This window comes from Salvelinus namaycush, chromosome 25 (assembly GCF_016432855.1).
Source record: "Salvelinus namaycush isolate Seneca chromosome 25, SaNama_1.0, whole genome shotgun sequence".
In the NCBI taxonomy this organism is placed as follows: domain Eukaryota; kingdom Metazoa; phylum Chordata; class Actinopteri; order Salmoniformes; family Salmonidae; genus Salvelinus; species Salvelinus namaycush.
The window spans coordinates 3,591,457-3,615,000 of record NC_052331.1 but is presented as its reverse complement, the minus strand read 5'-3'; positions in this window follow the sequence as shown (position 1 = coordinate 3,615,000).

The following is a 23,544-nucleotide window of genomic DNA, read 5'->3' as shown; positions in this document are numbered from 1 at the left end:
GTCAGACCTCTTACTGTTGAGTCACGCAGAGAGAAGAGTTAGTCAGACCTCTTACTGTTGAGTCACGCAGAGAGAGAAGAGTTAGTCAGACCTCTTACTGTTGAGTAACGCAGAGAGAGAAGAGTTAGTCAGACCTCTTACTGTTGAGTAACACAGGGAGAGAAGAGTTAGTCAGACCTCTTACTGTTGAGTAACGTAGAGAGAGAAGAGTTAGTCAGACCTCTTACTGTCGAGTAACGCAGAGAGAGAAGAGTTAGTCAGACCTCTTACTGTTGAGTAACGCAGAGAGAGAAGAGTTAGTCAGACCTCTCACTGTCGAGTAACGCAAAGAGAGAAGAGTTAGTCAGACCTCTTACTGTTGAGTCACGCAGAGAGAGAAGAGTTAGTCAGACCTCTTACTGTTGAGTCACGCAGAGAGAGAAGAGTTAGTCAGACCTCTTACTGTCGAGTCACGCAGAGAGAGAAGAGTTAGTCAGACCTCTTACTGTTCAGTAACGCAGAGAGAGAAGAGTTAGTCAGACCTCTTACTGTTGAGTCACGCAGAGAGAAGAGTTAGTCAGACCTCTTACTGTTGAGTCACGCAGAGAGAGAAGAGTTAGTCAGACCTCTTACTGTTGAGTAACGCAGAGAGAGAAGAGTTAGTCAGACCTCTTACTGTTCAATATATCCGTTTTTCTGCATCACTCTGAGATACCTCAACAAACTACCCTCTTTCTATCAAAGGACTGGTTGTACTTAACTGAGGGTAAATACAAGTGATATTGTTTTTTAAAATTCTGATCCCCATACACTTTGATTTAGCAACAGTTAGCTCTCTTTATAAGATCCGGAGAAGTTAACAGGAGTGACTATCATCAGTCAAAACGGCCCTGGCTTTTTCCTGACCATGTAACCTGAATGGTGAGTGTGTGTGTGTGTGTAAGTGCGTGTAAGTGTGTGTGTGTGTGGCTTAAATAATGGAGAACCTGTCATATTCAGGGATACAGAGTGACCTTTTTTTTCAGAACACTATGTTCCCTTGAGTTCAATGTCATGGAAGCAGACTCATTCTAATTGGTGTCTTTGAAGCCAAACAACTACCTCCGTTAAGACACGACTAGATACACAACACACAGCCATATCTTTTTTTAAATATGCAGCATTGGGCCTAATGTCAACACCAAAAAGAAGATTTCCTCCTCTTATGTTGGGGTTTATAACGAGGATGGATGCAGATGCGTTGGTATTAACCCCACTGCACTGCAGTGCTGCAATGTGGGCTGCTGCCGTGTTGAGTTAGCCAAATGATACATCTCAGACAACTATGTGTCTATAAGGCATTTATTATGTTGGCTACCGGAGAACTGTGGCACCGACAAGGGAGGGCAGGGCGCTCACTAATGTTACATGTGCAATTTCACAGCCACTAACCTTGCTTTGCTAGGTGTTAACACTTATAACACTTATCAGTGAGGTAGAAATATGTGCTTGTCACGTTCCTGACCTTATTTTCCTTTGTTTAACTTTGTTTAGTTGGTCAGGACGTGAGCTGGGTGGGTAGTCTATGTTATGTGTTTCTATGTGGGGTTAAATGTGTTGCCTGATATGGTTCTCAATTAGAGGCAGGTGTTTGACGTTTCCTCTGATTGAGAACCATATTAAGGTAGGCTGTTCTCACTGTTTGTTTGTGGGTGATTGTTCCTGTGTCTGTGTCTGTTGCACCACATGGGACTGTTTCGTTTGTTCGTTCGTTTGGCTAGTCTTTCCTGTTCGTGCGTTCTTCGTGTCTATATGTAAGTTCTCAAGTGCAGGTCTGTCTACGTTGTTTTGTAGTTTGTGTAAGAGTTTTTGTGTTTCGTCTTTCTTTAATAAATATCCATTATGTCTGCATACAACGCTGCGTTTTGGTCCTCTCTCTCACCGCAAGACGATCGTTACAGTGCTGTGTGTTTTATGAACTATTTTAAGCCTGAATATGAGAAATAAGATGCATTTTAGTTGGCATTAAGAATACATAGGCTACACAAACCAAGTGAATGATACATGAATTACTGGAGGTGCATTTACTTTTATGTAAGCCTAGGACTATTTTCAGTGGTGTAAAGTACTTAAGTAAAAATACTTTGAAGTACTACTTAAGTAGTTTTTTGGGGTATCTGTACTTCACTTTACTATTTATGTTTTTGACAACTTTGAATTTTACTACACTACATTCCCAAAGAAAATAATGTACTTTCTACTCCATACATTTTCCCTGACACCCTATAGTACTCGTTACATTCTGAATGCTTAGCAGGACAGGAAAATGGTCTAATTCACGCACTTAAAGAGAAAATCACTGGTCATCCCTTCTGCATCTGATCTGGTGGGCTCACTAAACACAAATGCTTTGTTTGTAAATTATGTTTCAGTGTTGGAGTGTGCCCCTGGCTATCCGTAAAATAAACAAGAAAATCGTGCTGTCTGGTGTGCTTAATATAAAGAATTTGAAATTATTTATACTTTTACTTTTGATACTTAAGTATATTTAAAACCGAATACTTTTAGACTTTTACTCAAGTAGTATTTTACTGGCTGACTTTCACTTTTACTTGTGTAACTTTCTAGTAAGTTATCTATACTTTTACTAAAGTATGACGATTGGGTACCTTCCCACCACTGTTAAAAACTCAGTAGAGATCTCCAGTCTAGTTATAATCTCATGATGTGCCAATTTTAATTTAATTCAGAGACAAGGGATCAACCTTAGGTTTATGTATGGTATCGGATTATGGTCATGTAAAATCAATCCGTTCCTCCAATCCTCGCCTCCCCCTCTTATTTTCCATTGAATGATGGAACCGTCTGTCTGTCAGTGCTCGCCTCTTTGTTCAAACCGATTCAGCTCCTCACCCGCAGCCTCGCCACCGGCGTACAGGGAGTGAGTACCTGCGCCAAGCGTCTATCACGATTTAGATCAGATATCTCCAAATTGGACATGAGGCAGATGCCGAATATTAGTCGTGGAGCAGACAATTGACCTATATGCTGAAGGTGTAGCGCGTTTAATCTTTTTTTTGCTCACTTACCGGTTATTTTTCTTTGCTGTTTCACCCATTCGACTCATCGCTGACAGTCAGACGATACGATTGGAGCATCGGGGTAGGCTACGTTTGAAACACCTGCACAAAAGCGCAACGTACGGCTCTGACGTTCCTGCGGAATTTGTAAAAACTTCTTTCAGGTAAGATTGAACATATTAATTGTCTGTGAATTGTCTACTTTTTCATTTGTTTGATATAGGATTTGTGGTTATTTAACCCTGTCTGAACAAAATTGGGTAATAGCTTGCATGCAGACTGGTGCATCAGCGGCGCCTGGACACAAGGGGATGGAATTGATGCATCTTGCTCTGTAAGCCTTTCTTGGCCAACCTACCAAGCAAAGATTTCAGCCCAAGTATAAGTACTTTCAGGTGCTCCAACAGGAACATTACATAGACAGGTCCTGCTTTGCATAGACACCAGCGGGGCATAATAAGGACTTTTAACAGGGCTTTTGTATGGACATGTTATGCATTTTTGTATAAGGAGTAGGCTACTTTCATGCGTTCTACCAGGAAAATGACATAGCAGGGTCCTGCTTTCCTTATAAGCAGCATAGGGTATACTAAATGACTTTAAAATGACTTTTGTATGGACATGTTATGCATTTTCGAAGCTATTATTTCAGATCTTCCTTCTGACCTTTGTTGAATACCATGCATGACGGATGTGGTCATCTATAAGCTAATCAATGACGATCACCATGACTACCTCTACATCTGCTCGTGCACACCGCCCTCACTAAGCTTGCAGCAGCTTCTTCTTGTGATCTTCTGAATGATTTAGATCCGAGCTTTTCATTTTATGACCCGTGTGTCCCCCCCCTAAACGGCTTCTTCTAACCGAAGGATCTCCGGGCTTGTCTCAGGGTTTCTCTCATACAGGAGACTCGGAGGGAAATATACTTTCTCTGGAGGGGCCAAATGGGAGACACAACTCTCTAATGCCGCAGGCTACCATTAATGTGTAAGAGGCATTTATGGCAATGGCTTGCATTTTCATTTGTGGCATTTAAAGAGCGTCCTCAATATATAATGGTCCTCGAGTTAATGCTGTGTGTGTGGAAGAAATAAGAGAGAGGGAGAGTGAGTGAGAGAGACAGATAAAGTGACAGGGGAAACAAAAGAGAGAACAAAAAAGGGATAGAGAAAGGAATTGTTTGGTAGAGAGCTATTGGAACATAGATCAGTGATCAGAACACCTGCACAGCTGTCATGTTCTCCATTATGCATAAAGGTCCCACCCACATAACCTCTCAAGGGCCAATCAGAGGTGTGGCTGTCTGTAACCCTAATAGCCTGGCCTGGGCATGACATCAGAGATACAGGCGATAAGAGAGATAAAGGACAATGTTAGCACTGGTTCTGTCTCTCTGCCAACATTCTCCATTCTCCTTCTCTGTGGCATGCAGAATATTTGTCCATTTCAAATGTACTTTATGCCTTGTAATCTGCTCATTTGATACATAAGAGGCAAAGAAACAGGGTAAAAATATTAGCAGCGTCAGAATGATGGAAACCATTGTGGATAAAAGTACAAACATTCCTGCATAGTGGCCACTAATTATATAGTCCTACTCCAAAGACTCCAAAGCACTAAAGTATATCCACTTCAGCTAGGCATGTTTCACACTGGCGCTTAATGCTCTAAAAGTCTTGACCATACAGTAGAGCTTGTTAAACCGACAAACACATGAACATGTCCCAATCCGGTTGTCTTAGGAAGCGGAGCTGTTTTAGTCACCTTGACATGAGGTCTATTGTGTGAGATTGTCTGAGTGGCCTAAGCCTTGTCTATCTATTCATTATTCTAGTCTTGAGCAGTGGTTTCCAACCTTTTTATCTGCCCGGAGTACCCGTGAAGTACCCCCTCGTGTCCAATTGACCAGTAGTCCTATGGTCTCATACGTCTTCTCAAGTACCCCATGTAGATAGGCCAAGTACCCCCAGTGGTCCTAGTACCCCTGGTTGGGAACCAGTGTTCTAGAGTATGAAGTAGACAGCCTCTTTTTGATAGGCCTTGTAAAGAAGAGAGTTTAGCATGGCGAGGTTAACTAGCTTTTCCAATACAGAGTTTGGGCTGATGCCATTGTGAAACCACAAGGAGAGATGGGGGGGAGGTAGGGAGCGAGAGAGAGGAGACATAAGCAGGCAGAGAGATGGAAGTAAATAATGAAAGAGGGAGGAGAAAGAGAGGAGCGAGAGAGAAGAAACGGAGGGACAGAGAGAGTAACTGAGACAGAGCCAGGGAGAACGAGGACCTTACCAACCAGACTGAAACTTCTCCAGTGGCCCCCATGCATTTTTCATTCTGTCTGGGTGCGTGCGGCAGAGTTCACTCCTGGGTTTCCTAGACCACCGCCAGACCTCCCTCACACCCTCATCAGATCAGAGACAGGCTGCATGCCTCCCCTGGGAGGAGAAGATGGGAGGAGCCGACCTGCTGAAGGAGAAATAAAGAAGTGTGCTAGGCTAGCCAAATCTACTGGCAGGCTGGTTAACCACGGCATGGGCCAGATGTCATTACTATGCAACCTACTGTATGCCAGTGTAACCTTTACAAGTGTTTGTGCAGCCAGCTCCCACTACCCCACAGCTAATTGTGGCTAGGCTTGTGGCTAGAAATATTGGTCATTTTTCACAATAGGGAAATTCCCCAAGATAAATAATTCCCAAGAAAATTCCCAAAGCTATACGTGGACCATAGGCCAGAATCACTGATTTGTGTTGGAAAATGCGAATACGGACCTATGGCATCTCAGAAATAGCCATAGGTCTATAATGTTGAAGATATTCTTCAGAACCACTGAGCACAGGCGGAAAGGGTCCACTGAGCACAATCAGGAAGGGCTGTTTGGATAGAGAAGGGCTGAACTGGCAACGTGTCTCTGAACTGGCAACATGTTGATTTTAGTTGCCAATATGTGCAGAAAATGTCAGTGTCAGCACACCCTGGAAACTAATATATTTCAGGTGCCTGGAGAGGATATGAAATGATTAACTATCTAAGAGACTGCAGTTTCTCTATTCAGTTGCCAGTTTGGACGTTTTTCAGTGGCCAGAAGGTTGTGGTTTATGATAATCGACAGCTAGATGTTATTTTCAGACACGGAGTCTGTTACTGTGAACTGTGTGGTATGAAACTGCTACACGTTAGTGGTGGATGGGAGTTAAACTATACAGTGTGAAGTGATTTGACTTGTTCTTGAGAAAAGTGCTATGGTAATCACTATTATAAGGGCTTTGGGGGTGTGTGTTCTAAATGTGTGTTGTTATTGTGTTACTAACTATTTCGTAATTGGGTTTTTAATGTTGTGCTTGCTAAGCATTGTGCAAATGCAACAATAATGGGGGATTAGTCCCTTGCTGGAATCGAACCCGCAACCTTTGACACACTAAGAACTGTACCAAAAGCCCAGAGGATTGGTACTGTAGAGTTGTGAAGTGGTAACTTAATCATGTGGTCATTGTGACACAAACAACAGGGGAATAGGCCACTTTTTTGTCTTATCTTGTTTATTGGGCAGGTTTTAACCTGGACAGTTCCATTGTGACATATTCAAGTAAACCTACCATAGAAATGTAGGCTATGATGCAGTATCTTTTTTTTTTTAGAATCTACTACACATGCATGCAGATATTGTGTCTTATATGGAAAACTGAAGGCATCTCTACCTGTGAGGGGTTTACCTGGTATTTACCTTTTAGATTGTATGTGGTGCATATTGTGCTTGGATTTGGCTTTGCTACCATTTCGTATGCTTTTTTTAAAGAAGAAAAGCATTGTGGCTACCATTGTGTTCTGTATGCAATACGATTGAATCGGACTGAAAATACAGTTTTGAGTGAAAGATTTATTTTCTCCATTTTGGCAGATGTTAATCTTTGAGCTCCCGTGTATTGCTGACGTACACCTCACTCTGCCTTGAATTTTAACAATTTCAAGAATAGGGATGGGAGAGATATTTTCCACCTCAGATTCTCTCTCTCTCTCCGTTTCCCCTGCTGTGAAGTCTCCAATGACGAGCAACCCAGAGGGGGACGGATCGAGCCATCAATCAAGTTTACTATTTGCACCCTGGGAAGGACTGACCCCCCCCCCCCCCCCCCCCCCCTCCAAACCAATCACCACAGGCCTGGATAAGACCACTGCACCACGGCTAAAAGGTTCTCACACAAAGAGAACGGCCTCTCTCTTTGTTTCTTGTCAGCGGAGAGCCTCCTTTCTCTGGTATTGACTGGTAGCAGATGCTGAAGGTCATGCTATCATGTTTAGTATTCCTGTTTGAGCTGCTCCAGAGCAAGCTTTTTGACACATCTCCCGATGGCTCCACATTGGTTGGAGCTTCTCAGCTGGTTGGCTCTTGCGAAACCAGAGTTGAAGGATGATCCCGACATGAGCTACAGTACGTACACTCCATATAAGACAGAACTTGAAGTCGCTTTGGATAAAGGCTACATGACCGTATTATCATGTTATTGACCCTTGTGTTACTCGGTATACTGGTTGCCAGAAGACTCCATATGACCTCCATATGACCTCCAAAAACGAAGTGCTACTCCTCAGGGTCTAGTCACATCCTAGTGTCCAATGATGATTGAATTTTGTCATCGGTGTTATTTCTTAGGGGAGTAAAGAAGTCCATGACGACAACTTTCATGCACATTCAATACATGACGTTTATTACCGACGCGCTGTTGCTCAGACCAAGGCTATATCTGCAATAAATGTTAGTATGTGGTAAAACTCTTTTTTTTTTAATGCACCTAGTTTATATTCTGTGGACTGAGCACCTCTTCTGCGGGTCATTAAACATGTAAACTCCTGGATGAAGTGGCAGCCATTGAAATGGAAGTAGTTTATCTCTGTGGCGCCAGCACCTCTTAGCCTGAATGTATCATTTCTTTTTAAATTTTGATGGCCACTTCTCTGGCACCCTTTAATGGCACCCTATTCTCTATATTACTACAAAAATAGTGCACTATATAAGGATGCACCCCATTCCGGATGCACCCCATCTCTCCCAGTGGGTGGATTGAAGTCGAAGGGCTAGATCCTATCAGATCCGTGCTATAGCCGACACCCGCATAGTGGTTGTTTTGGCGTGTCGGAGGTGGAACTGCGTAAGAGCTGTCAAATCCTCAAGCGGCTGCTTGCGTTACTATGTCGCCGATTTTTGACAAATGCCATGCGACCGCTTTAGAAGTTCATCATACAGCTGCGTTACAAGTCCAAACACTCAAATGCGTATTATTCTATTGTCTACACCTCGATTAGACTGAGGCTATAATTCCTCCATCCAAATGAACATGAAAACGGACATTATTTCTATCATCGATAGAGCTTAAACTTTCTATCGCCGTTTGAACTTTAACTTCTTCTGGCTGCAAGCCCGAAGCCGGGCACAATATGACAACAGCCACTTCAAGTGCAGGGCGCGAAATTCAAAATATATTTTTTAGAAATATTTAACTTTCACACATTAACAAGTCCAATACAGCATATGAAAGATAAACATCTTGTGAATCCAGCCAACATGTCCGATTTTTAAAATGTTTTACAGCGAAAACACCACATATATTTATGTTAGCTCACCACCAAATACAAAAAAGGACAGACATTTTTCACAGCACAGGTAGCATGCACAAAGCCAACCTAACTAACCAAGAACCAACCAAACTAACCAAGAAACAACTTCATCAGATGACAGTCTTATAACATGTTATACAATAAATCTATGTTTTGTTCGAAAAATGTGCATACTTCAGGTATAAATCATAGTTTTACATTGCAGCCACCATCACAACTCTCACCAAAGCAACTAGAATAACTACAGAGAGCAACGTGAATTACCTAAATACTCATCATAAAACATTTCTGAAAAATCAATGGTGTATAGCAAATTAAAGACAAACATCTTGTGAATCCAGCCAATATTTCCGATTTTTTTAAGTGTTTTACAGCGAAAACACAATATAGCATTATATTAGCTTACTACAATAGCCTACCACACTACCGCATTCATTCATCAAGGCACGTTAGCGATAGCAATAGGCACGTTAGCGATAGCGAATAAACCAGCAAAAGATATATAATTTTTGACTAACCTTGATAAGCTTCATCAGATGACAGTCCTATAACATCAGGTTATACATACACTTATGTTTTGTTCGAAAATGTGCATATTTAGAGCTGAAATCAGTGGTTATACATTGTGCTAACGTAGCATCTTTTTCCCAGAATGTGCGGATATTTTTATGGCACTCAACTATTCTGACCAAATAACTATACATAAACGTTACTAAAAAATACATGTTGTATAGGAAATGATAGATACACTAGTTCTTAATGCAATCGCCGTGTTAGAATTCTAAAAATAACTTCATTACGACATCCAGCTTAGGTATAGCGAGAGAGTACCCAAAATCTGGGCGCAAACGACTATTTCACATGTTCGACAGATATATGAAATAGCATCATAAAATGGGTCCTACTTTTGATGATCTTTCATCAGAATGTTGTACAAGGGGTCCTTTGTCGGGAACAATCGTTGTTTGGATTTAGAATGTCCTCTTCTCCAGTCAATTAGCACGGAAAGCTAGCAAAGTGGCGCTAAGCTCTCCTTCCTGAACAAAGGCACACAACGCAACACGCCTAACGTCCCGAATAAATTTCAATAATCTAATAAAACTATATTGAAAAAACATACTTTACGATGATATTGTCACATGTATCAAATAAAATCAAAGCCGGAGATATTAGTCGTCCATAACGACAGCTTATCAGAAGGCAAATCCAGGTCCCTTCACGCGCTCTCCAGAAAACAGGAAACTGGTGACACGTCATGCCGAGAGCTTTTATTCGACCCCAGATCAAGTTACACACTCCATTTCTTCTCTCACTGCCTGTCGACATCTAGTGGAAGACGTATGAAGTGCATCTATACTAATAAATATCAAGGACATTAATAGGCAGGCCGTAGAACAGAGCATCGATTTCAGATTTTCCACTTCCTGTCAGGAAGTTTGCTGCAAAATGAGTTCTGTTTTACTCACAGATATAATTCAAACGGTTTTAGAAACTAGAGTGTTTTCTATCCAATAGTAATAATAATATGCATATTGTACGAGCAAGAATTGAGTACGAGGCCGTTTGAAATGGGCACCTTTTATCCGGCTACTCAATACTGCCCCTGCAGCCCAAACAGGTTAACCCTGTATGGATAATAAGGGAGTGGTTTGTGACACACAAGAGCAGCCGCTCACCAATTTGTCAGCTCATACTGCAGTTCCACTTCCAACACCGCGAAAACATCCGCTCTGCGGATGTCGGCCAACGTAGGTTATTAACTCTCGATCTGATTGAATCTAGGCCAAAGCCACTGCCCATGCACCTGATCCCTTCCACCTGATGTTACCAGCCACATTGACCTTTCACCTATAGCCGTTCACCTCTGACCCCTACCAGACATACAGCTGGAGTAACGGACCCGGCGCAGGCGTCTTAACAGCCCCTAGCTACAGTTGAAGTCGGAAGTTAACATACACCTTAGCCAAATACATTTAAACTCCGTTTTTCACAATTCCTGACATTTAATCTGAGTAAAAATTCCCTTTTTTAGGTCAGTTAGGATCACCACTTTATTTTAAGAATGTGAAATGTCAGAATAATAGTAGAGTGATTTATTTCAGCTTGTATTTCTTTCATCACATTCCCAGTGGGTCAGAAGTTTACATACACTCAATTAGTATTTGGTAGCATTGCCTTTAAATTGTTTCACTTGGGTCAAACGTTTTGGGGAGCCTTCCACAAGCTTCCCAAAATAAGTTGGGTGAATTTTGGCCCATTCCTCCTGACAGAGTCAGGTTTGTAGGCCTCCTTGCACGCACATGCTTTTTCAGTTCTGCCCACAAATGTTCTATAGGATGGAGGTCAGGTCTTTGTGATGGCCACTCCAATACCTTGACTTTGTTGTCCTTAAGCCATTTTGCCACAATTTTGGAAGTATGCTTGGGGTCATTGTCCATTTGGAAGACCCATTTGCGACCAAGCTTTAACTTCCTGACTGATGTCTTGAGATGTTGCTTCAATATATCAACATAATTTTCCTCCCTCATGATGCCATCTATTTTGTGAAGTGCACCAGTCCCTCCTGCAGCAAAGCACCCCCACAACATGATGATGCCACCCCCGTGCTTCACAGTTGGGGTGGTGTTCTTCGGCTTGCAAGCCTTCCCCTTTTTCCTCCAAACATAACGATGGTTATTATGGCCAAACAGTTCTATTTTTGTGTCATCAGACCATAGGGCATTTCTCCAAAAAGTACGATCTTTGTCCCCATGTGCAGTTGCAAACTGTAATCTGGCTTTTTTATGGCGGTTTTGGAGCAGTGGCTTCTTCCTTGCTGAGCGGCCTTTCAGGTTATGTCGATATAGGACTCGTTTTACTGTGGATATAAATTATTTTTATTATTTTGTTTCCTCCAGCATCTTCACAAGGTCCTTTGCTGTTGTTCTGGGATTGATTTGCACTTTTCCCACCAAAGTATGTTAATCTCTCGGAGACAGAACGCATCTCCTTCCTGAGCGGTATGACGGCTGCGTGGTCCCATGGTGTTTATACTTGCGTACTATTGTTTGTACCGATGAATGTGGTACCTTCAGGCATTTGGAAATTGCTCCCAAGGATGAACCAGACTTGTGGAGGTCTACAATTTTTTTTCTGAGGTCTTGCCTAATTTCTTTTGATTTTCCCATGAAGCAAGCAAAGAGGCACTGAGTTTGAAAGTAGGCCTTGAAATGCATCCACAGTACACCTCCAATTGACTCAAATGTTGTCAATTAGCCTATCAGAAGCTTCTAAAGCCATGACATCATTTTCTGGAATTTTCCAAGCTGTTTAAAGGCACAGTCAACTTAGTGTATGTAAACTTCCGACTTCAACTGTATCTGCTGCTATTCATATGTATTGTGACTGTTCCTTCTGTCACATCTCTCTCTCTCTATCACCATCTCTCACACAATGTTACAAAGTTGGTTACACTTGCTTTTTAACACATAAATCCAGTACGTTGGTTGATTGAGTGCATTCTGCATCTGTCTTCACTGACAGCTCCCTGCTGTCAGTGAACACACACACACACACACACACACACACACACACACACACTGCATGAAAGTCTTCCACTGATAAATGAAATGTTAATAGTTCCGTTATTTGATATATATGATATATATAAATATATATTAAACATACTTATCAAATAAGTATTGCTATATATAGCTAAAATATAGCATAACTGAGCACAGTGCTTCTTACATGACTTATGTGCAATACACCCTGGTGTGCTTTACTCCGGTGCTGCGTACCTGAGAGAGATACAAAGGCATAGTGGTATAGAGCCCCCTGTGGAGCTATACCACTGCAACGGAACTATTAACATTTCATGTATCAGTGGAAGACTTTCATGCAGTGTGTGTGTGTGTGTGTGCAGGGAGCTGTCAGTGAAGACAGATGCAAAATGCACTCAATCAACGCAGCTCAATCAACCAACGTACTGGATTTATGTGTTAAAAAGCAAGTGTAACCAACTTTGTATATATATGTATGTGTATGTGATCAATATGGTATTGTATCTGTAGGCATTGCGTAATGTGATAACGCTGTAATTAGGCTACTGCTCCTCAGTAATGATATGAAGCATTATAATGCTTAATGACCTCAGAGTCATTAGACGTGGCTGTCTTTGCACCATCTTCTAGACAGATGAGATTACTGTATCTCTGTCTCTGGCACGCAGCGAGGCCAAATCTTAGCCTTTCATTAGAACCTCATCTCATAAGCTCGGTGACAAGAGGATGTTGCAGTAGGTTGGTCAGTGGTCTCATTCCCTTCCCCCACTTAAGATGTAAGGAGACAGAGTGAGAGGGTTATGGTCTTTGTTTGGGTAGCAATAATAATAATACATTTTATTTGTAGAGCCATATGGTTGTATAGACTAACAGCAAGGTAAATATAGTAGTCCCATTCAGTCCCCCCACTTAAGATGTTAGAACATGGGAGACAGAAAGAGGGGTATGGACGGCTGGTAAGCTGTTACAGTATGGTTAGTACAGTATGATTGAGTAGACTTACTGTAGATGGCTTGATCAACCACCATCTGTCATGCTTATGTTCTGGGTAACCTCAATATTGTGGGGCTTACCGCTGCATGGTCCCAGGCTATTTGCTCCAATAATCATCAAGCCCAATGGAAATCATCGCTTATGTGACCTACTTGTGATTGATGCCATTTTAAAGATAAACGGCGTTGTGTTTCACTGCCTAGCTGCGATGTCTTCTTTTCCACATCAGTTTGGCAGTCATTTTGCATCTACAAGGTGCTACCTAGAACCTAAAAAGGTTATTTGGCTGTCCCCATAGGAGAACCCTTTTCAGTTCCATGTAGAACCCGTTCCATAGAGGCTTCTACGTGGAACCCAAAAGGATTCTACCTGGAACCAAAAAGGGTTCTCCTATGGGGACAGCTGGAGAACGTTTTTTGGAACCCTTTTTTTCTGAGATAGCATCTTTTTGTAATTATATTTGTCCAACTCTCTCTCTTTGTCCTAAACCTTAATTCATTTTCTTATCCTTCCTCTCTCCTTTTCTCTCACAAATATGGATATATAATTAGTGCGTAAATAGTATTTTTGTTGTCTCTTGGTGTCTTTCCTATACGTCATTATTTTATTTCTTAGTATTTTATTTAATGTAATATCTTATGTTGTTATTTGTATATAACGGCTCTGTACTTTGCCATGTATTTGTACGTTTTATGTGGACACCAGGAAGAGTAGCTGTTACATGTGCAGTAGCTAATGGGGATCCTATTAAACTAAACCCTCCCTCCATCATATCAGAAGCCTTGTACATTTTTTAATTCTCTGAGAGCCATACGAAACTTACTCTCCGTATTTCTGAGCACCTCCAAGGCGTATGATACCTACAAATGGTCTAGTTACTTTAGACAGAAACAAAAGTAGTGAGGTTGGTCGGGGAGGATGGGTGGTCGTAATCCGCGACCATCTAGCAATCCAGATGTTGCATGTTCGAGTCACGTTGGGGACAACTGTAGCATGTTAGCTAACCCCTTCCCCTAACCCTTATTCTAAACTTAACCCAATTCACCTAACCTTTGTCGTTTTAGTTCCCCCAACTTTTCAAGTAAATTATCGTAACCTTTGTTGTTAGTTCACCTCACCACCAACGTAAATTCTCCATTGTTGTTACAATGCAACAAACAAGCTGGTCTCAGAGAAAGACATATAATACTATACGTCCTCCAAGACATATGATAACTTACATCATCCAATTCATATGCTATTGTATGGCCAGGTAAGATGTATAATACTATATATTCTAATTCGTATGCTATTGTATGGCCAGGTAAGATGTATAATACTATATATTCTAATTCGTATGCTATTGTATGGCCAGGTAAGATGTATAATACTATATATCCTCTAATTCGTATGATATTGTATGGCCAGGTAAGATGTATAATACTATATATTCTAATTCGTATGCTATTGTATGGCCAGGTAAGATGTATAATACTATATATTCTAATTCGTATGCTATTGTATGGCCAGGTAAGATGTATAATACTATATATTCTAATTCGTATGCTATTGTATGGCCAGGTAAGATGTATAATACTATATATTCGTATGATATTGGAAGACCGCTATTCCATGTATAATTTAACCTAACCTAACATAACATCATACTAAATGGAGTGTCACAGAATATTACAAATTTCCCTGAGACCACGTTGCCCCTCTCCTCTCCTCACAGCTGCATCCTATCTCTGCTTACAGCAGAGGATTTCAGAGCCTCTCTCTTCTCATGAGTCCCACCAGCAGCATTTCATGAGTCATTAGCTGTTTTGAGTGTGATTATTCACCTGACATATCCGACACACAAGTGGAAAGTGTGTGTGTCACTAGGCCAACACACAGATCAAAATACCTTGGGGGTAGCAGGGAGAGAATTATCAAATCAAATGTATTTATATAGCCCTTCTTACATCGTCTGATATCTCAAAGTGCTGTACAGAAACCCAGCCTAAAACCCCAAACAGCAAGCAATGCAGGTGTAGAAGCACGGTGGCTAGGAAAAACTCCCTAGAAAGGCCAAAACCTAGGAAGAAACCTAGAGAGGAACCAGGCTATGAGGGGTGGCCAGAAAAATGCCTGATTCAGCTCAATTACCTTTCCTGGTGTTCAGATCTTCAGATGAGGATTTGGGTTGGGCGGGTGGAGGGGAGTTGTAGTCGGGTAGCTATGATAATGTCTTAAGTAATTACTGTGCAATTCTCTGTCTACTTCCTATTTCCTAGACAAATGTACCCATGACTTAGGTTTTTCTGTTGCTGAGTCATTTAGTCTTTCCTGTTATTATGTCACAATGCCATGATGAGCCTATAGGGATAAAGAATGATGTTCTCACAGATGATAAATATTACCGAGCACGTGACCTTCTCAAGATTATGGCACAAACAATGTTCTGCTCCTAGAAGACAGAGTACAGCAATTAAAACCCATCCACAATGTCAAAGCGCAAGACCACCTGTGAGGTACAGCCCCAGTCCACGCCGTATCATAGCAATGCGAATAGCATTATGCCAGGTTACCACCTGTGCCAGCCTGCCTGTCCATTTTCAAAGAGCTTTTAAATTTCAAATTGGCAGTTCGATTTGACGTTATTTTACTAGTTGGTTTTAAAGTGGCCCTCGCCTCTCCTCTCTACCCCTCACTTAGTCTGTCCATCATTTGGAGCCCTCCACCGCTCTGAAGGGGTAATTGTTTTTGTAAGACATGATTAAGGAGGAGGAAAGAGAGGAAAGTCATTTTCAGCTGCCAGGTCCCCAGCGAGAGAAAAAAACATGAAGCAACGTCTGACAGTTTTGCTTTATGAAACAGTTTCTCTTTATAAAACAGTGCTTTGCTCTATAAAAGCCAAACACTTACACACGCGCGCCCACACACGCACACAGTCAAAATGACTGAACATTCCATTAACGTCCTCTTCGTTTCTCTTCTTTCATCTCTTCCTAGATTTGACACGTAATGAAATATCAAGGGAAGTTTAATAGTCTGTTGCATCAACTGGGGCCTGCAACTTTTCCCCAGGTCGTTGTTGTCAACGAAAGTGTGTCCTCTTAATTAACTCATGAAACACTATTGAACAGTTACTGACCTCCTTTTCCCAGGAGGCATTGAGACTTGCAGTGCCTTCACAAAGTATTCATACCCCCTTGACTTATTCCAAATGTTGTTGTTACAGCCTGATACGCCATCCCATCTGGTTTGCGCTTAGTGGGACTATCATTTGTTTTTCAAGAGGACAATGACCCAACACACATCCAGGCTGTGTAAAGGCTATTTTACCAAGAAGGAGAGTGAGTAGGAGAGTGATGCATCAGATGACCTGGCCTCCACAATTCCCCGACCTCAACCAAATTGAGATGGTTTGGGATGGGTTGGACCGCAGAGTGAAGGAAAAGCAGCCAACAAGTGCTCAGCATTTGTGGGAACTCCTTCAAGAATGTTGGAAAAGCGTTCCAGGTGAAGCAGGTTGAGAGAATGCCAAGAGTGTGCAAAGCTGTCATGAAGGCAAAGCGTGACTATTTGAAGAATCTCAAATTATAAAATATATTTCCATTTGTGTTACAGTTTTTTGGTTACTACATGATTCTATATGTGTTATTTCATAGTTCTGATGTCTTCACTATTATTCTACAATGTAGAAAATAGTAAAAATAAAGAAAAACCCTTGAATGAGTAAGTGTTCTAAAACTTTTCACTGGTCGTGTGCGTATTCACACCCCTGTGTCAATACATGTTAGAATCACATTTGGTAGGTGTGAGTCATTCTGGGCAAGTCTCTAAAAGCTTTGCACACCTGGATTGCACACTATAAACATTATCCTTTAAAAAATTATTTAAGCGCTGTCAAGTTGGTTGTTGATCATTGCTAGACAGACTTTCGGAAAGTTTTCAGACCCCTTAACTTTTTCCACATTTTGTTAAATTACAGCCTTATTCTAAAATGGATTAAATCGTTTTTTCCCCTCATCAATCTACACACAATACCTCATGATGACAAAGCAAACACTGTTTTTTTAAACATTTTTGCAAATATATAAAAAAAATTAAAACTTATCACATTTACATAAGTATTCAGACCCTCTACTCAGTACTTTGTTGAAGCACCTTTGGCAGTGATTACAGCCTCGAGTCTTCTTGGGTATGATGCTACAAGCTTGGCACACCTGTATTTGGGGAGTTTCTCCCATTCTGCTCTGCAGATCCCCTCAAACTCTGTGAGGTTGGATGGGGAGCGTTACTGCACAGCTATTTTCAGGTCTCTCCAGAGATGTTCGATCGGGTTCATGTCCGGGCTCTGGCTGGGCCACTCAAGGACATTCAGAGACTTGTCCCGAAGCCAATCCTGCGTTGTCTTGGCCAATTGCTTAGGGTCGTTGTCCTGTTGGAAGGTAAACCTTCACCCCAGTCTGAGGTCCTGACACCCCCATGCTTCACGGTAGGGATGGTGTCAGGGTTCCTCCAGACGTGATGCTTTGCAGTCAGGCCAAAGAGTTCAATCGTGGTTTCATCAGACCAGAGAATATTGTTTCTCATGGTCTGAGAGTCATTTAGGTGCCTTTTGGCAAACTCCAAGCGAGCTGTCATGTGCCTTTTACTGAGGAGTGGCTTCCGTCTGGCTACTCTACCATAATGGCCTGATTGGTGGAGTGCTGCAGAGATGGTTGTCTTTCTGGAAGGTTCTCCCATCTCCACAGTGGAACTCTAGAGCTCTGTCCGAGTGACCATCGGGTTCTTGGTCACCTCCCCGACCAAGGCCCTTCTCCCCCGATTGCTCAGTTTGGCTGGGCGGCCAGCTCTAGGAAGAGTCTCGGTGGTTCCAAACTTCCGTTTAAGAATCAGGGAGACCACTGAGTTCTTTGGGACCTTCAATGTTGCAGACATTTTTTGGTACCCTTCACCAGATCTGTGCCTCGACACAATCCCGTCTCGGAGCTTTACGAACAATGCCTTCGACCTCATGGCTTGGTTTTTGCTCTGACATGCACTGTCAACTGTGGGACCTTATATAGACAGGTGTGTGCCTTTCCAAATCATGTCCAATCAATTGAATTTACCACAGGTGGACTCCAATCAAGTTGTAGAAACATCTCAAGGATGATCAATGGAAACATTGATCCGTTTTGAGTCTCATAGCAAAGTGTCTGAATACTTATAGAAATAAAGTATTTCAGTTTTTTATTTTTAATACATTTGCAAAACCTGTTTTTGCTTCGTCATTATGGGGTATTTTATGTAAATTGATGAGAAAAACATAATTTATACATTTTTGAAGAAGGCTGTAAGATGACAGCATTTAAAAAAAAGGAAGGGGTCAGAATACTTTCCGAATGCACTGTAAGTCAAAACTGTAATTTGGCCACTCAGGAACATTCAATGTTGTCTTGATAAGCAACTTCAGTGTATATTTGACCTTGTGTTTTAGGTTATGCTCCTTCTGAAAGGTGAACATTTCGCCCAGTGTCTGTTGAAAAGCATGCTAAACCAGGTTTTCCTCTAGGATTTTGCCTGTGCTTAGCTCTATTCTCTTTTATTTTTAACCCCCCCCCCCAAAAAAAAACAACAACAACCTAGTCCTTGCTGATGACAAGCATACCCATAACATGATGCAGCCACCACCATGCTTGAAAATATGAAGCGTGGTACTCAGTGATGTGCTGTGTTGGATTTTTCCCCAAACATAACGCTTTGTATTCTGGATATAAAGTAAATTTTTTGCCACATTTTTTACAGTTTTACTGTAGCACTCTATTGCAAACAGGATTGTTTTGGAATATTCTGTAAAGGCTTCCTTCTTTTCACTCTGTCATTTGTTAGTATTGTGGAGTAACTACAATGTTGTTGATCCATCCTCAGTTTTCTTCTATCACAGCTATTAAATTCTGTAACTGTTTTAAAGTAACCATTGGCCTCATAGTGAAATCCCTGGGCGGTTTCCTTCTTCTCTGGCAACTGAGTTTTATGAAGGACACCCGTATATGTGCAGTGACTGGGTGTATTGATACACCATCCAAAATGTAATTAATAAGTTCACCATGCTCAAAGTGGTATTCAGTGTATGTTTTTTTTGTTTTTTTGTGAGGCATTGGAAAACCTCCCTGGTCTTTGTGATTAAATCTGTGTTTGAAATTCACTGCTCTACTGAGGGACCATACAGATAATTGTATGTGTGGGGTACAGAGATTAGGTAGTCATTCAAAAATCATGTTAAACACACTATTATTGCACACAGAGTGAATCCATGCAACTTATTATGTGACTTGTTAATAAGCACATTTTTACTCCTGAACTTATTTAGTCTTGCCATAACAAATGGGTTGAATACTTATTGACTCAAGTCATTTCAGCTTTTCATGTTTTATTCATTTGTAAAAAAATAAATAAATCTAAAAACACATAATTCCACTTTGACATTATTTTGCGTGGAAGGCCAGTTACACAAAATCTAAATTTAATCAATTTTCAATTCAGGCTGTAACACAAGAAACTGTGCAAAAAGTCAAAGGGTATGAATACTTTCTGAAGGTACTGTAGATCCTCTGCCAGTGGGAGGAGACTAGCGCGATATTCTATCCAAGGCCAGGTAGAGGGGACAGCAGATCCCACAAAGAACATCCAGCGTTTTTTATGTGTTGTATGTGTGACGTGTGTGAGCATGGCGTGTGTGTGCGCCCCCTCTGAGAAAGAGCATTCCGACTGGGCTGGTGGTAATTTGTGTGTGTTTGCATGAGCGTGTGTTTGTGTGTGTCACTGAGACAGATGAAGTGCTCTGAGGTGCCTGTGTATCATGAATCAAGACCGGAGCAGCTAGTGGGTTGATTAACTACAGGGACTTAACGGCCCTCTGTCACTGCTGACTCTATTTATGTGAGTCTGAGCTGAGTTGGAAGGCGTTGAGATACTGTAGATATACTCACACACACACACACACACACACACACACACACACACACACACACACACACACACACACACACACACACACACACACACACACACACACACACACACACACACACACACAAGCCTGCTCATATCTGTGGTAATGAGAGCAGGCCGGGGAGAGAGCTCATGCCCACTAGATGTATGCGATCGTAGGGGGTGATTTAGAGGTGTCCCCCTTCCTTACACAAACATGGGGTGGAAAGCTGGATGGATCAATGCTGTGTATTTCCCTGGTTTTCAATTTCTCTTGTGGAGCGTAGCAGTTTCATCCTTCGATTTCCATTTAGGTTTGGAAGTGCCGAAAATCCTCCAAAGCAAACTTTAAGGGAAAATCCCACTGAAAGACTTGGTCGAATGCTTTGAGGCAGGGGGGTGGGAGGGGGGGGGGTGTCTAGGCTTCCTTTCCTGCTGAAGTAATGTTAGCGAAGGCATGGGTTCAGGGCCTTTGCTGTTCTGCACTGATGGACAGCAGCTCAACACAGAGCAAGACCGTATCTCCCTTCTCCCAGACCTGTCTATTACAGTGGTGGTTGCCTGGTTGGATCTCTACTGTATGCTCTGTTGGCCCTCTTAGAATGTCGTGTATTTAGCCCATACAATCAGAATGGACAGCCCCATTCGCCGACACATTCTAGAGCCTCCTTGAGTTCTTTTCTCCGCCTAAGACAATAAAGGAAGATGTGCAGAAAGGAGTCTTAGAAGAAGGCGTTAACAACGTCCAATGGCTGTAGTCAATAGGGTGAGGCTGGTTAGTATACAGCTGGTGCGTTCAGGTCCACAAGGATCACTGTGACTTGTAAAATCCCTTGAACCAAAGGCTTGAGTGGGCCGTGTATAGGAGGGGAGAGTTGTATGGTGTCTACAGTGGCGTTCATACTCAGTATGCTGGCTGTGACTGCAGTGGCTGTTGTTACGAGGCCTTTCGTATACCCTCTACTGTTGCTCTCTAGCCTTGTCCCTAACCTTGCTTAGAGCGGACATGGTGCATCCTTTATTTTTGTGCCATCATCATGACCCGTGGTCCACCCAGTGAGCATAACCAACCGTTCTAACCAGGACCCCAAACTGAAGATGTGAAATGAATCTGCAATGGTGCACAATTTGGGTCCCGATCCATCACTTGGGAAACGATGTGTTAGTGTAACTTGAGTGTCTGACACCATGCGGTCTCACCAATACCAGTCAACCCCTGCCTAGGGTTCCACAGACCACCATGACTCTGTTACATAAAGGACAGGGGGAGTCGCTTTTGAGTGACACTTAAATGTGGAATGTGTTACAATACTTTATTCTCCGTGACGAAATACCTTTGTATCTTTACCCTCTCGATGGCAGGCCCACTCTGAAAGGGTTGCCGAAATACAAGTACAGTCAGCTCAGAGCAGCAGAAATTCATTGGACGTGACTGGAGTTACCCTGGTAAATGCAAAACCGTCTGTAGACAGGATTTCCTGGTCGCCAGTTCTTAGCACAAATCACTTGATCTTTACGTAACTTGTCTATACACCCTTTGATTGCAAGACTGATTTTCATCATCCTATGGACATGTCCTCTAAACCATTTCAATTCAGAGCTGATTGTATTGCAAGCGTGGCTGTACAGTAGGCGAAGAGGCGACGCATTTTCAGGAATGGGAGAAAGATGGAATAAAACGTTATTGTCAGTTTGCACATGAACGCCTCCTACACCGCAAAGATACCAAACTCACATTCCATTTCTTTGAATACTCCATCCCCCTCGGCCATTCTTAGATGCTCTACTGTCAATGCTACTTTTGTCTTGTCTTTCTGTATTGACTGAGAGGGTTTGGGCTCGCAGCCAGGCTCTCTGCATGACTCCCTTTCTGCCAGAGGTTCATTCCTCATGTGGCTCAGGATTTCCAACATGGAGGATAGGTCAAAGGTCGCCATGTCTGCTCACATTGAAAGTGATCTAGCAGCTTAACATGGCGTACCGCAAGGACTCCGTCCTCTTGCATAATACAATAGAAGAATGGAGACAAAATAAGCTTTTAATGTCTATGCAGCTCACTCTTTGGTGAGGGGATGCAACACGAGGTATAAATACAGGACAGGACACACGCAACACACGCAGTGTACGTGCTCATAGCTCATCGACCTAGAGAATGTGTCGACCCGGGGAGAAGTGGAAGAGAGAGAGTGAGAGATTGACAGACAAATACTACTTTAACCATGCAACGTGAATCTTAATGGTCTCTGTCTGTCTCCCTATCCCCCCCCCTCTCTCTCTCTCTCTCTCTCTCTCTCTCTCTCTATCCCTCTCTCTCTCTCTCTCTCTATCCCTCTCTCTATCCCTCTCTCTCTCTCTCTCTCTCTCTCTCTCCCTCTCTCTCTCTATCCCTCTCTCTCTCTCTCTCTCGCCTTCTCTTTCCATCTATCTCTCACCCTCTCCCCCTCTCCTTCTCTCTCACCCCCCCCTCTCTCCCTCTCTTTCTCTCTCTCTCTCACCCCCTCTCTCTCCCTCTCTTTCTCTCTCACCCTCTCTTTCTCTCTCTCTCACCCCCTCTCTCTCCCTCTCTTTCTCTCTCTCTCCTTCTCTCTCACCCCCCCTCTCTCCCTCTCTTTCTCTCGCTCTCTCTCCCTCTCTTTCTCTCTCTCTCTCTCCCTCTCTTTCTCTCTCTCACCCCCCCCCCCCCCCTCTCTCTCTCTCTTTGCAGGTACAGGATGGCGGTGGCTGTGCATGTAGCTGATCGACAGGCTGTCCCGTCTCTGCTGCTGCTTCTGTGTGCTGGCCTGGGTGAGTGCTCTTATCTGTGCTCATTCTTCAGTCTGACATGCACACTGGTTTCAGCCCTCAGTTTCTGGGAAGCTGGTGGACAACACATCATCAACATGAGGTGCTGTTGGAAATCCCAGGCACATTTTCAGAAAATAGAAGCCGGAAAATGTTGACCCAAGCTAACAAGTTTCGGATCAGTAGTAATGTTGATTGCTACTACTTTTTTTTATTGTGTCGTTTGAATGTTGTAACTGAGAAACATGTTGTGGATGTTTGCAGACAGGCTCTGTGGGACTGTACTGGAACTTTTCCAAACCCCGTTGATGGTACTTTAGTTGACCGTCTGTTCAATTACACTGCGTCATATTGTACTGTGCTGGAGCAACGAAGACAGCATGACTCTGTGTTGGAAGTCTATCTAAGCATGTGGTTAAAACCTATGATGTTAGAGGAACCACAAACGGACTGTGTACCAATTGGCTTAGATACAGATGTAGGATCTTCATTTTACCCAGTTTGCTACAGCAGAAAAATAATAATTCAGCAACTGGAAATGTGAATTATTATGTAGATTATTTTGTTGTAGGGGTTGATACATTTTTTGATACATCAAGTCTGACATTAATGTAAAAATTACAAACTTTAGA